Below are 12,942 nucleotides of genomic sequence, written 5' to 3'. Positions count from 1 at the left end.
ATATTTGTCTTATGTATTTGTCCTACAGTATATTGGATGTTATTGACAGCTTATTATTACCAAAGACAAAAGCTATCAGTCCTCAAACAGATTGCTCCATAAACATGTAAAACATGTTCCTTTCCCTTTCCTTCACTGCTACTCTAACCATTGTAAAAAATACTCATCCATTCTGACTATAGAGATAGAATTTCACAGGATTAAAAATTATACATTCAACATATGACAAAAGGCCATGAGAGCTAAGCAACATTTCTCTGAATTACTCACTTCGGAGTTTCACTAAAGGTTATCTGCTATTTTCAAATCTATCGCTATTACAATTATTCCACCTATCTATCTTTCAACAAAATGCTTAAAGCTGAGGACAAAATAAGGCAGTATCCTACAATTTAAGTTCACAGAGTTACCAATAACTGGTTTCAACCATCTCTCCACCAACCTGGAGAACAAATTAGTGCAAAGCAATCCTTTTACTACCATCCCACACCATCACCCATAGTGAATGTAAGATGACTAAGAAAGACATTAGGGAAAAGCAAGGTTTCTGGAAAGAAATTATTCCCAAGGAAGGAGAATGCCAAGAGATTAACCCTTAAAGTAGGAAAGTGCCTGAAAAATGGGAAGAGATATAACGACTTCTACTAATAGTTGGAGGACGGCTTAGTCAGTGATGTGCTCCCGAAGGTTAAAGAGATGACATGTATGGGAATATCATTTGGAAGGGCCATGATAACATCTTGTCAAATCCTGTGCTTCTGAGAAGTAAAGAGGATGGAGTCCACCCAGGCCTGACAACCTGAGCACCAGTGTTGGACGACAGATGAGATTAAGACCTAGTGTCATCTGGTGACTTTCATGTCTTGGGAAACTAATAGAGAGATGCATGTCACAACTGGTAGTCCACTTGAAGATGTGGCTCAATTGTTCAAGGACTACAAATGCCTAGAGAAGCTGCCCAGGACTGCGCCCGTCATCTACGGAGGCAGTGGGTGCCAGCCTCTTCCCTCACCATCCTATGATCCTATAGAGCAAAACGACATACAATAGTCAGCGCTAACCAAGGAAGACTGGACCCTCATCCAGTCTGCCCTGTTTATGCTTCCTCGTCCTTGCCTTAGCACTTAGGACAATGCACCTGGAAGAGGGAGGAAGAGGGAAACGGTTAAACGCAGACCATGCCGCTTTTTTACTCCATGCCAAATGTGCAATCTGAAAGGTTATCTGGACGTGCACAATTACAGTTTTAAAATGAATGAGACTGGGTCTTAAATGAAAAGAAAGCATACAAGCAAAACAATGTAGGATCAGGTCAAGACTTAACTAAGGGACCTACTATAAGAGAAAAAGGAAAGTTCAATATAGTACAGTTTTTAGGGTGTGATGGCAGAGGTTCAAAGAAAAACGTTTGTGCTTTTTTATCCCAATGGATTGAGACACTTCAATAAACATGTTATTAACACAAATGGAAAAGCATTAAAAAGAAATGGTTAAAATATTACAATTAACTCATTATTTCAGCATCTACTTTGTAACTAAATATATTTTACAATGTTAACTCATTTGATTCTCACAAGTTTTCAAGCAAGGTACTTCTTTTATTATTTTACAGATGAGCATATTAAAACTCAGAAAAATTAAGGACCTTGCCAAAGTGCCCACCACTAATATGAATCAAGTTTAGAATTTTTTTTCACTTTTTAAAAAAATTTTATTGGGGTGACAATTGTTAGTAAAATTACATAGATTTCAGGTGTACAATTCTGTATTACATCATCTATAAATCCCATTGTGTGTTCAACACCCAGAGTCAGTTCTCCTTCCATCACCATATATTTGATCCCCCTTACCCTCATCTCCCACTCCCCACCCCCCTTACCCTCTGGTAACCAACAAACTATTGTCTGTCTATGAGTTTTTGTTTCTCATTTGTTTGGCTTGTTCTGTTGTTGTTTTTGATTTATATACCGCATATCAGTAAAATCATACGGTTCTCTGCTTTTTCTGTCTGACTTATTTCGCTCAGCATTACTCTCTCAAGATCCATCCATGTTGTCACAAATGTTCCTATATCATCTTTTCTTACTGCCGAATAGTATTCCATTGTGTATATATACCACAACTTCTTTATCCATTCATCTACCGAAGGACGTTTTCGTTTTTTCCATGTCTTGGCCACCATAAACAAAGCTGCAATGAACATTGGAGCACACGTGTCTTTATGTATAAATGTTTTCAGATTTTTTTGGTAGATACCAGGAGAGGGATTGCTGGGTCATATGGTAATTCTATTCATAATTTTTTGAGGAACCTCCACACTGCCTTCCATAATGGCTGCACAGTCTGCATTCCCACCAACAGTGTATGAGGGTTCCTTTTTCTCCACAGCCTATCCAACACTTGTGACTATTTGTCTTGTTAATGATAGCCATTCTGACTGGGGTGAGGTGATATCTCATTGTGATTTTTATTTGCATTTCTCTGATGATTATTCATGTTGAGCATTTTTACATATGTCTATTTGCCATTTGTATGTCCTCTTTGGAGAAATGTCTCTTCAGGTCCTCTGCCCATTTTTCAACTGGGTTGTTTTTTTGTTGTTGAGTTTCATGAGTTCCTTGTATATTTGGATATTAGCCCTTTATCGGAGGCACTGTTTGCAAAAATCTTCTCCCATTCAGTTGGTGGCCTCTTTATTTTGTCGATGGTTTCTTTAGCTGTGCAGAAGCTTTTAAGTTTCATATAGTCCCATTCATTTATTTTAGCTTTTACTTCCCTTGCCTTTGGAGTCAAATTCATGAAATGCTCTTTGAACCCAAGGTCCATAAGTTTAGTACCTGTGTTTTCTTCTATGCAGTTTATTGTGTCAGGTCTTATGCTTAAGTCTTCGATCCATTTTGAATTAATTTTGATACATGGTGACAGATAGCAGTCCAGTTTCATTCTTTTGCACGTGGCTATCCAATTCTCCCAGCACCATTTATTGAAGAGGCTGTCTTTTCTCCATTGTATGTTTTTTGCTTCTTTGTCAAAAATTATCTGTCCATATGTATGTAGTTGTATTTCTGGGTTCTCAATTCTATTCCATTGGTCTGTGTGTCTGTTTCTCTGCCAATACCATGCTGTTTTGATTATTGTAGTCCTGTAGTACAAGCTAAAGTCAGGGAGCGTGATAACTTCAGTATTGTTCTTTTTTCTTAAGATTGCTTTGGCTATTCGGAGTCTTGTGTAGTTCCAAAGAAATCTGATGATTTTTTATTATTTCTTTAAAAAATGCCATTGGGGGTCCAGCCCGGTGGCTCAGGCGGTTAGAGCTCCGTGCTCCTCACTCCAAAGGCTGCCGGTTCGATTCCCACATAGGCCAGTGGGCTCCCAACCACAAGGTTGCCAGTTCAATTCCTCGAGTCCCACAAGGGATGGTGTGCTCTGCCCCCTGCAACTAAGATTGAACACGGCACCTTGAGCTGAGCTGCCTCCCGGATGGCTCAGTTGTTGGTTGGAGCGTGGGCTCTCAACCACAAGGTTGCCAGTTCAATTCCTTGATTCCCGCAAGGGATGGTGGGCAGCGCCCCCTGCAACTAAAATTGAACATGGCACCTTGAGCTGAGTTGCCGCTGAGCTCCCGGATGGCTCAGTTGGTTGGAGTATGCCCTCTCAACCACAAGGCTGCCGGTTCGACTTCCACAAGGGATGGTGGGCTGTGCCCCCTGCAACTAGCAATGGCAACTGGACCTGGAGCTGAGCTGCGCCCTCCACAACTAAGACTGAAAGAACAACAACTTGAAGCTGAACAGAACCTTCCACAACTAAGATTGAAAGGACAACAAGTTGACTTGGAGAAAAGTCCTGAAAGTGCACACTGTTCCCCAATAAAGTCCTTTCCCCTTCCCCAATAAAGTCTTAAAAAAAAAAAATGCCATTGGGATTTTGATGGGGATTGCATTGAATCTGTATATTGCTTTGGGTAATATGGCCATTTTAACTATGTTGATTCTTCCAATCCATGAGCACGGAATGTCTTTCCATTTCTTTGTGTCTTCTTCAATTTCTTTTAAAAATGTCTTATAGTTATCAGCATATAGGTCTTTCACATCCTTGGTTAAGTTTATTCCTAGGTATTTTATTCTTTTTGCTGTAATTGCAAAAGCAATTGTTTTTGTATTTCTTTTTCTGAGATTTCATTGTTAGTATATAGGAATACAATGGACTTTCATATGTTGATTTTGTAGCCAGCAATTTTACTGTATTCGTTGATTGTTTCTAATAGCTTTTTGGTAGAGTCTTTAGGGTTTTCTATATATAGCATCATGTCATCTGCAAAGAGTGACAATTTAACTTCTTCATTCCCAATTTGGATGGCTTTTATTTCTTTCTCTTGCCTGATTGCTCTGGCAAGGACTTCCAACACTATGTTGAAAAGCAGAGATGATAGGGGACAGCCCTGTCATGTTCCTGAACGTAGAGCAAAGGGCTTCAGTTTTTCACTATTAATTATGAGATTAGTTGAGGGTTTGTCATATATGGCCTTTATTATGTTATAGGTATACCTATTTTATTAACTGTTTTAATCATAAATGGATGTTGTATCTTGTCAAATGATTTTTCTGCATCAGTTGACATAATCATATGATTTTTGTCCTTTATTTTGTATATGTGATGTATCACATTGATGGATTTGCGGATGTTGAACCATCCTTGTGTCCCGGGGATGAACCCCACTTGGTCGTGATGAATAATCTTTTTAATGCATTGTTGTATTCGATTTGCTAGAATTTTGTTTAGGATTTTTGCATCTGTATTCATCAGAGATATTGGTCTGTAGTTTTCTTTTTTTGTGTTGTCCTTACCAGGTTTTGGTATCAGGGAAATGTTGGCCTCATAAAATGAGTTAGGGAGTACTGTCTCTTCTTCAATTTTTTGGAAGAGTTTGAGCAGGATTGGTATTAGATCCTCTTTGAAGGTTTGGTAGAATTCACTAGTGAAGCCATCTGGTCCAGGACTTTTGCTTTTGGGAAGGTTTTGAATGACTGATTCAATTTCCTTACTGGTGATCGGTCTGTTTAGATTTTCCAGTTCTTCATGGTTCAGCCTAGGAAGGCTATCTGTTTTTAAGAACTTGTCCATTTCTCCTAGGTTATTGAATTTGGTGGCATATCGTCCTTCATAGTATTCTTGGATGATCCTTTGTATTTCTGTGGTGTCCGAGATAACCTCCCCTTTTCATTTCTGATTTTGTTAATTAGTGTCTTCCTCTTTTTATCAGTGAGTCTAGCCAAGGGTTTGTCAATTTTGTTAATTTTTCAAAGAACCAGCTCTTTGTCATATTAATTTTTTTTATTGTCTTTTTGTTCTCTATTTCATTTAGTTCTGCTCTGATTTTTGTTATTTCCTTTCTTCTGCTGACCTTGGGTTTCATTTGTTCTTTTTCTAGTTCTTTAAGGTGTAACATGAGATTATTTATTTGGGAATTTTCTTGTTTCTTGAGATAGGCCTGTAATGACATAAATTTCCCTCTTAAAACTGCTTTAGCTACATCCCCAAAATTTTGGTGGGATGTATTTTCATTGTCATTTGTTTCTATGTATCTTTTGATCTCTCCTCTAATTTCTTCTTTGACCTGGTTGTTCTTTAATAGTATGTTGTTTAATCTCCATGTATTTGTGTTTTTTCCTGCTTTCTTTTTGCACTTGATATCCAATTTCAAAGCCTTGTGATCAGAGAATATGGTTGGTATGATTTCAATCTTCTTAAATTTGCTGAGGCTGATTTTATGTCCCAATATATGGTCTATCCTTGAGAATGTTCCACGTACACTAGAAAAAAATGTATAGTCTGATGTTTTAGAATGAAGTGCTCTATATATGTCAATTATGTCCATTTAATCTAATGTGTTATTTAGGGCTGCTATTTCACTATTTATTTTCTGTTTGGATCATCTATCCATAGCTGTCAATGATGTATTCAAGTCCCCTAGTATAATTGTGTTTTGGTCAATTTCTCCCTTTAGTTTTGTTAGTAGTTGCTTGGTATATTTCGGTACTCCCTGATTGGGGGCATAAATATTGATGACTGTTATGTCTTCTTGTTGTGTAGTCCCCTTTACCATTATGAAATGTCCATCTTTGTCTCGTTACCTTTTTCACCCTGAAGTCTGTTTCATCTGATATCAGTATGGCTACACCTGATTTTCTCTGGATACCATTTGCTTGGAGTGTCAATTTCTACCCTTTCACTTTGAGTCTATGCTTGTCCTTGTAGCTGAGATGTCTCTTGGAGACAGCATATGGTTGGGTTTAGTTTTTTGATCCAATTTGCTACTCTGTGCCTTTTTATTGGTTAGTTCAGTCCACTTACATTTAGGGTGAGTGTTGATATGTGAGGATTTCCTGTCATTCTATCTTTAGTTTTCTGGTAAGGCTGTGTCTCCATTGTTTCTTTGCCTTTCTGTTGTCTATTATTTCTGTGTGATGGTATTCTATGATGCTTCCCTCTGTTTCTTCTTTAATTACAATATATTTTCAGTTCTGGATTTTTTTTGAGTGGTTACCCTTAAGTTTATGTAAAAGAAAGTTCGATATTTAGAGTATTCCATTTTCTTCAGCATGCTTAGTTTCTCCATTCCCATATTCCAGTTCAGGCCTTTACTCTCCCCTTTTTATGTTTTGGTTGCCACAAATTATCCCTGTTGATGGTGGTCAAATAGCCTCCTTTAGTATTTCTTGTAGTGCATGTCGTGCATTAGAAAATTCCCTCAGCTTCTGTATATCTGGAAAGGTCTCTATTCCTTCTTCATATCTAAAGGATATCTTTGCTGCATATATTGTTCTTGGCTCATAATTTCTCTCTTTCAATAGTTTGAATATTTGATTCCACTCCCTCCTGGCTTGTACAGTTTCTGCTGAAAAATCTGATGATAATCTAATGGGCTTTCCTTTGTAGGTTACCGTCTTCTTTTCCCTGGCTGCCTTGAGGATTCTATCTTTGTCGTTGATTTTAGACAGCTTCAATACAATTTGCCTTGGAGAAGGCCTGTTGGGATTGAGGTAATTAGGTGTTCTATTTGCTTCTTGGATTCGAGGGTCCAGTTCTGTCCACATGTTTGGGAAATTCTCATCGACAAGTTGTTTGAATATATTCTCTGTTCCCTTCTCTCTTTCTTCTCCTTCTGGTATGCCCATTATTCTTATATTGCTCTTTCTGATGGAGTCAGAAAGTTCTTGTATAGTTCTTTCATTTCTTTTAAGTCTCAGGTCTCTTTCTTCTTCCATCAGTGTCATTTCCAGGTTTCTATCTTCGATGTCACTGATTCTTACCTCCATCTGGTCAACTCTACTTCGTAAGCTGGCTATTTCATTCTTAATTTCTTCTATGGAGTTCTTAATCTCCAGAAATTTTATTTGGTTCTTTTTTTAAAATTACAATCTCTTTGGTAAAATGCTCATGTTGTTCTTTGATTGCGTTTCTGAGTTCATTAAACTGTCTTTCTGTGCTTTCTTGCATCTCGTTGAGTTTTTTCTGAACTGCAATCTTGAATTCTCTGTCATTTAAGTCACATATTTCCATATCTTTAACTTCCTTTTCTGGAGACTTTTCACTTTCTTTCTGAGCTGTCTTGTTGCCTTGGTTATTCGTGGCAATTACTGAATTATTATTTCTCTTCCTGGACATCTACAGGAGTGGCTTCTGCAACAGGTTGATAGGAAGAGGTCTTTCTTTTGTTTTCCAGTACTTGTAGGTAGAATGTTTTGTTTTCTCTCTGACTGCACCCCTTGTTTCTCTCTCACACAGTAGTGCTGTTTTCTCTGCACTATTCCAGCTTCTCATACAATGGGGGGATTCCCTGAGAGATGGGCTTCTCCTCTTGTTTGTAGTTCACCTGGGTCACAGGGTGCAGTATTCGTGTGGGTATGTGGAGAGCTTTTGAAGTTCCAAAGCTCTTCCTGCACCAGATTCAGAGCCCGTGTGTTTCAGCAGTTCTGTTTACTCCTGCAGGGATCCGCCCAGATAGGTGGGGCCAAGGGCAGGATGAGTTGTGAGAGGTGGCCTAGAACAATGTCCGCGACCACCACCACAGCCAGTCCTGCTTCCACAGCTCCCTCCCCTTTGCCGGAACTAGTTGGACTATGAATCTGTGTCTGTGGTCCACAGTTCTCAGAACTACAAATATTTTGTTCTTTTGATCTGACACGGCTACTGTTCCGCTTCTAGCACCGGGCAGGTGGGGGCGGGGCGAGCTTTGGGAGGGTAGGGAGGGCGCGGGTAGTCTCAGTGCCTAAGGCTTCTGTTCTCTGCTTGGCAGTGAGGGCTTAAACCACCGTTTTCAGCCTTCTTCCTTCAGTCTTTTCTCTGAGGTCTCTGCCGTGAGCGTTGGGTTCAGCCGTGTTATATGCTGTCCCCTCAGCCCTGTGGGCCATAAACGGAGCCCTAGCAGTCCGAGTTCTTCCCTCTCCCACAGCTGCGATAGTTCCGGGATGCAGTGAGCTCAGAGCACTGAGATAGTTCTGTGTCCTGCGCCCGCGTGGCTCTGTCTCCACACTTCTCCCCTTCCTCCCCCCCCTCGCATGATTCGCCCACCTTTAGGTGAATTCAGTAGTGGGCCTCTTCGTCTTGCCTGTCTGCTGTGCAGGGAGTCCTTTGTGGAGCTATAGTTGTTCGACTAGCTGTAAATTCTAGGGGAGATTTACAGAGGCTCACCTCACACTGTCATTTTGATGTCTCAAGTTTAGAATTTAATCTCGCATTTCGTTTTCAAGGTCATAACCTTACTTCAAACAATGATGTTATTACAAATGTATTCATACACACACACATATATATATATATATATATATATATATATATATATATATATATATATATATATATATACACATACATACACATAAATGTAATATATACACACACACACTATTTGTGCATATATATACGGGTATATACATATATATAGATATGCACACATAGTTTTTAAAATATAATGTGTTATTTTTTATTTGTGGGTGGTTTCTAATGAATCTGTGTGTGGCATAGAAGAAATATGAAAAATGTGCTAAAGCTGAAATTATTTACGAGATTAAAATGGATAATTGTTTCAATATGGAGTGTGTTATACACATAGGAGGAAAACCTTTGTTTAATTTAAATTGTAATAAAATGCCATACTTAAAAGTCAATTTACAGTCTTTGTCAGCATGCACATCTAAAATACCACAAAAAGTTCTCTTTTTAAAGACATGTAAGACTATTAGTACAAAAGGGACTATTTTGACCATCAGTAAGGGGATGTAGAAGAGCCCACTTCACCATGAAAGGATGCCAGCATTGTTGTATTTGGATTAATTCACATTCTGTAGAGTAAAAACATCTTCCTGTTAAACAAGGGCTGGCTTTTAACTATTACCACCCTGTGCAAATGCTTTAGACAGACAGAAAAATTTATTCGAACCATCTGTAAATAAATCAAGCCCAAGGAATGTGTGATAAACATGTACTGTTTGAAATATGTAATATATTCTATTTGAAAACAAAAAGCTATTTCAAGATGCTGCACTCAAGTGGGACTTGCCACAAATGAACCTCCACCTTCAAACATGTTCAAGAAAAGAAGGGAACAATGCCATTAATTTATGAAAGCAGGTGTTTATATAGTTCATCATATATCTTTTACCAGGCTAAAGACAAAAAGGAGGAAATGCATATGTTTGAATTTTTTTTCTGAAACTGGTGTAGCTTTAATATCTCATATAATTAACCATTACCTGGTTTGTAAATATACAAAGTATTTAATTTCCCTTTGCCTTCTTACTTTTTTTCCCCTTCCAACTATATCATACTCAATTTGTCTATATTAAAAAATATATCAGGAATTTTCCTATTACATACATGAAAATAACTTACTTTTCAAGAGAAAAGTAAATTTTATTTACTATCAACTACAGTAAACTCAATAGGGCCAGACTCTTTTTAAAACGACACATGTAAATAAGTTTAATTATATTATTTTCATAGTTATTGTCTGAAAGAGAGAAGAAAGCTTACTGTTATGTTGGTCACCTAGTTTATCTAGTTTTAAACAAAAATGGAATATCCTAGAAGTTTATTAGAATGCCAAAATTGCACTATCTATGATAATGCAAGTCTGAAATATTTACCTAATTAAATATTGCAGTGTTACAATGGTCTTAGTTCTATTTCTTATTAATATAAATCACACTATTTATATAGGTCCCTAATCAATAAACATTCCAAATGCTTTCCAAGGATGAGAACCTGCCAATCCCCCGTCAAGAGAGGGAATTTACTTCTATACTCCTGGATCCTAGTGGACCCTGAGAGTGCTCTGACCAATAGCATGTGGCAGAAGTGAGACAATGTTAGAAATTCAGCTAAATCAATATGTTCCTTGCCTGAAGGGACTTATAGTCCAGTGGAGGAGAAAGACAGTGAAATATACAATGACAATGCAGTGTTCACAAAGCTCCATGACCAAGGATGTCTAGGGTATTGTGGGCACACACAGAATTTGGTCCTGTCTCAGAGTTGGGACATCAGGGAAAGATTCTGTGGAGAGTAACTGCCACTTAATCTTGGAGCTAAAGGATACATAAATGTTAGCTCCAAAAAAGAGAGGGGAGAATGCTGTTCCAGGAAGATGGGACGGCATGTGGAAAGACAACGAGGTGGGTAAGAGCACTGGTCATTCCAGGAACTGGAAGAAACTTTCAGTGGAGGCAACAGAACAGTGAGGAGGGGAGTGGCAATGGGTAAGGATGAGAAGACATACAGGGGTCAGATCACAAAGGGCCCTGATTGCTATAGGAAGGAAGCTTGCCTTTATTCTAAGGGAAATGGAAAGTTGTTGAGAAATTTTAAGCAATTTGGAGACTTGATCAGTGTTACATTTTAGGAAAATGCCTCTGTATAGTCTGTAGCAGGAAGAATAGATTGAAGAAGGGGCAAGGCTAAAGGCAACGAGCCCACTTATGGACCATTACAGAAATGCGGGCAGAGAAAATGGCTGTCAGAAGTAGGAAAGTGCCTTTAAGACTGGAGGGAGATATGCATATCACTCTGACTGATGTTAAGCAGTGAAAATATGTAGTAGCAAGTGCTTGGATATAAGGATCTGATGTGCTAAAATGAAATCTGTAGAGAAATAGCTATCTATTTTTAATGACTGCATCATCAGGAGACTGGCAGGATGATGAGAAGCAGAAGTCAACTACTGATAGGGCAGCCATTTGAGCAGATGAAGGCTTTGAGAAGACGCTTCACTCAGGACTTAACTAGACATGGGAATTACAGCATGGTATACAGCATCAAGAAGTAGGCGTGTGATTTAATGTGCAACATTAAGGAAGTGTCTAAATAAATTACAGTACACATTTGTTTAACATGAGTACCTAAATAAAAAATTATTGATATGGAAGAATAGACTGCTCAGTGAAAAGAATAGCTGATAAAGTAATATTGGCATATCATGCAGTCAAAGCAATGTTAGTATATATAAAGATGAAAAACTGAAAGGATCTTTACTGAGGTCATAACAGTAGCTATTTCTGACTACATAGATCACTGATATTTTTATATTCTCATTTTGTGTATCTTGATTGTTAAAAATTTCTATATAACCACATTGATAATACTTTCATCACAAAAGAGCAGTAATAGTTTTGTGTTTAATGGGCTTTTATCTACTTTTTATTAGTGCCTAGTGTTATTTCCAGGAATAATCCCGGAAATAAAATTCTTAGTACCTTTACAGACTGAAAATCATACATTTTAAAAGGGCTGAATTGAGACAAATAAGATTTTTAAGTGCGGGTACCCAATGCATTTTCCAATTATACATGTCCACATTGAGTTCATACAAGTATTCATCCCCCTAAAACAGCAGGAGTAGGTTGACTCCAAAATTCTCCTGTAGTATCAGATTCCCATTAATCAAATACTTACTGAAGAAAGCTTTGTGGAACTCAACAACATGAGTAAAACATGAGATCTGACCTCAAAGAGCTTTTAACTTAAATATTGAAACAGAGATACAAATAAGCAAATGCTAATGAAACCTAAACACTGATTAGTATGATAGCAGGGTTGTGAACAGACCATTGTGAAGAGTAAAGAAAAGGATTGGCTGATTTCGCTAGGCAACCAGAAGGAAGTTTCACACAGTGGGGACATATGAAAAGGACGTAGAAAGATGATGAGAAATGCTTGCCAGGCAATCAAAGAAAGAGCATGTGCAAGACACATGTGCTTAGTGAGGACCCTAAGTGAGTTGGGCATTTGGTGATGGCCATTGAGGCAAGAGTGGCCTTCCCCTCCTGCTAGTTCAAGACCAGTCCTCTGTGGGCCGGGAAGTGGCATTGTTGACCTGGGTGTTGGTAACCTGAAGACAAATTCAAGGAATTTCAAACAGATTAATTAGAAAAGTGAAGTATGGAGGAACTGGGAGGTAGAGAGGAAGTAAAAGGGGAAGAATTGTGAAAGGCTTTTAATACAGGGCTAAACAGTAAGACAACTCTGAATGGAGAATAAATTAAAAGGTTTGGGTGTAAAGAAATATAATGTGGAGCGTAGACCAAAAAAGGGAGAGAGAAGAAAAGTGAAGATGAGTTTAAGGACGTGGCAGTACAGACTGATCACCTGCCCTAGCAGCCGTAAGAATAGCAAATGAACAAAATCACAAGGTATTTTGGAGTTTGAGCTGCAGGGACTTGGTGAATAATTTCATTGGGGAATGGTAGGAAGACAACAGAAAACATTCAACAGTAGACTAAGCTGATTTAAAAATGAGAAAGTTTTTAAAAATAATTTTGCCCATTCCCTTGGCTATTTTATTTTTAATACATTGGTCAGATAAAAAAGGATTGATAATTCTAAATAAGATAGGCAACAAAGGAGGAGAAAAAACACATTTGCAAAGACAAAGAATTTGGTTTT

The 12,942-nt window shown here is 38.1% G+C and overlaps 1 protein-coding gene across 11 annotated transcripts in view; it reads right to left on the bottom strand.

The window, feature by feature from the left end:
* The window catches only part of ROBO1 (roundabout guidance receptor 1), a 1,112,802-nt gene that overhangs the window by 17,825 nt on the left and 1,082,035 nt on the right, over positions 1 to 12,942 (bottom strand). The window lies entirely within an intron of this gene.

The sequence above is a fragment of the Rhinolophus sinicus genome, linkage group LG01 (genome assembly GCF_036562045.2).
Source record: "Rhinolophus sinicus isolate RSC01 linkage group LG01, ASM3656204v1, whole genome shotgun sequence".
NCBI classification, from domain to species: domain Eukaryota; kingdom Metazoa; phylum Chordata; class Mammalia; order Chiroptera; family Rhinolophidae; genus Rhinolophus; species Rhinolophus sinicus.
Note: the sequence above shows the minus strand (reverse complement) of the source record. Positions and strands in the feature narration are given on the sequence as shown.